The sequence below is a fragment of the Echiichthys vipera genome (assembly GCF_963691815.1).
Source record: "Echiichthys vipera genome assembly, chromosome: 22".
Taxonomy (NCBI): Eukaryota; Metazoa; Chordata; class Actinopteri; order Perciformes; family Trachinidae; genus Echiichthys; species Echiichthys vipera.
The window spans coordinates 2044703-2047202 of NC_139847.1; positions in this window are offsets into that span (position 1 = coordinate 2044703).

Below are 2500 nucleotides of genomic sequence, written 5' to 3' on the forward strand. Positions count from 1 at the left end.
GAAACTTCAATAACACGAGTTTTAAAAACAGGAAACTTTTAAACGATTAAAAAAAGATCAAAGTGGAATAATTATTATAATAAAAGCAGCTTATGACAGAAGTGATGTGTGGAGTTTATTGTTGTTATTGTTTATTTGTTTGTTTAATGTTTAAAAACCTCATAAGTGCTGATTTATTTATTTAGTTATTAAACATTAATTTCTGACTTTGTCGATTAAAAAACGACTTTTTCTGCAGAAACAAAGAAACAAAATATAATAAGAATTATGCAGAATAATTTATATTTCTGTCACCTTTCATAACATAAAATATTATACTTAAATAAATAAATGATAATGTAATTTAATGCTTAATTATGACCCTAGCACAGTTAAATTAGACACAAGATATTAATTATATATGAATAAATAAAGATGATTATTTAAGTAATTCATTCTTTTATACATTTATAAATATATTCACACATTTGTGTGTTTATTTAATTTAAATATCACTTTCATAACAACACTCATAACAACACGTGCAGCGGCTTTACAAAGACACAAACTTGATAATATCCTGATTTGAATGATTTTAAAAAGATAAAACAGTTTGTTCATAGAAACCTTCTTTAACTTTATAAAAACTATAAAAGAAATGTGATGAAAACAAAAGGAAACGACTGTTTTTAAATAATAATAAACGTGTTTTAAAAGTAGAAACAGGAACAAAATCTCACCTCAGACACGAACGAGAGAAGAAGAAGAAACACCAACGAGAACAGCTGCTGAGAGTGTGTGTGTGTGTGTGTGTGTGTGTGTGTGTGTGTGTGTGTGTGTGTGTGTGTGTGTGTGTGTGTGTGTGTGTGTGTGTGTGTGTGTGTGTGTGTGTGTGTGTGTGTGTGTGTGTGTGTGTGTGTGTGTGTGTGTGTGTGTGTGTGTGTGTGTGTGTGTGTGTGTGTGTGTGTTACGACTGCAGATAAGAAGCAGGAAGAGCGTCTGAAGTTCATCGAACTCTGAATGAATGAAAATGAACTTGTGACAAAATACAAAATACAATACTTTAATAAATAAATGATGCTGATTTATTATTTTATTTAATATTATTGTATTCATGTATTTATTCATTTATTTATCTATGTATTCATTTATGTAATTATATATTTTTTCATGTGCTCCTTAATTCATTCATGTTTTTTTCAATGTATTTGTTTATTTATGTAGTTGTTTATTTATTTATGCATTTATTTATTCATGTTTTTATTCATGTATTTATTTATTTAAGTGTTTATTATTCATGTAGTTATTTATTAATTTATATGTTTATTGTTCATGTATTTATTCATGTATTCATTTATTAATGTTTTATGTTTATTATTAGTGTATTTATTTAATTATGTATTTATTTAATTATTTATTTAATTATTTATTGCATTCACGTTAGTGCTTTGGTTTTCTGGTCTTTCTCGCGACATCTTGTGGCTGTACGTGAGTATCGCAGGCCAGAGGACACAGCTCTCGCGAGACTTGCGCGGTCCAAAGGTTTTCCCACAGACGAACAACTTCCGGTAAAGTGTAAAAAAAGTTAAAACTTTAAATGTGATAAAGTTCGTGTTTTCTGCGTCAGAGCTGCGGATAAATCACCTTTAAAGCTCTAAAGTGAGTTTTGATGACCTCTGTGTGATTTAAAGCGGTTTTATTCACTTAAACGTCGTTAATTTAAAAGTTAACGGTTCAGCTGCTGTCCGTTAAAAACCGTTAAAACCGTTAAAAACCGTTACGGTTTAAATTCATTCAAATATTCAACAACAAAAGTCACAATTCTCTTTATTTCACTAATGTATTTATTTATTTATGTGTTTGTTTTATATTTTCATCTGTTTTTGTCGTTTTAATGTGAAAGACTGAAGCTGCAGAAACAATAATAAAATATAAATTATTAATTATTATGACATTAAATCTACCGTTACATCACAAACAACTGTAGACATTAATTAAATTATTTAAATGTGATAAAACTTGTTTTAAATGTATGTTTACACCTGTTTATTACTTCTTACATTTAATTTACATTTTTAATGAATTCATTTAATTTAACTAATATATATTTATATTAATGAATTCATGACTAACTATAATTAATGCATTTGTATTTATTTAAGATACATGTTTAAACATTTATTAATTTTTTAACTATATGAATTAATGCATTTGTATTTATTTAATTGTTTACAACTATTTGTTACTTTTAAAATGATATAAATTAATTTCTTTATTTTAAACTAGTGTTTATACCTTTTTATAACTTTTTAAATGATATGAATGAATTAATTTGCATTTATTTTTTAATGTTTTTTAGATAATTAATTCATATCTGTATTTATTTCTGCATTTCTTCTTCTTATGGATTTGAATTGAATTTAATCTTTCAGTGATGAAGACGACGGAGGAAGAGGAGGAAGAGGAGGAGGAGGAAGAGGAGGAGGAAGAGGAAGAGGAGGAGGGTGAATCACAGCCGGCT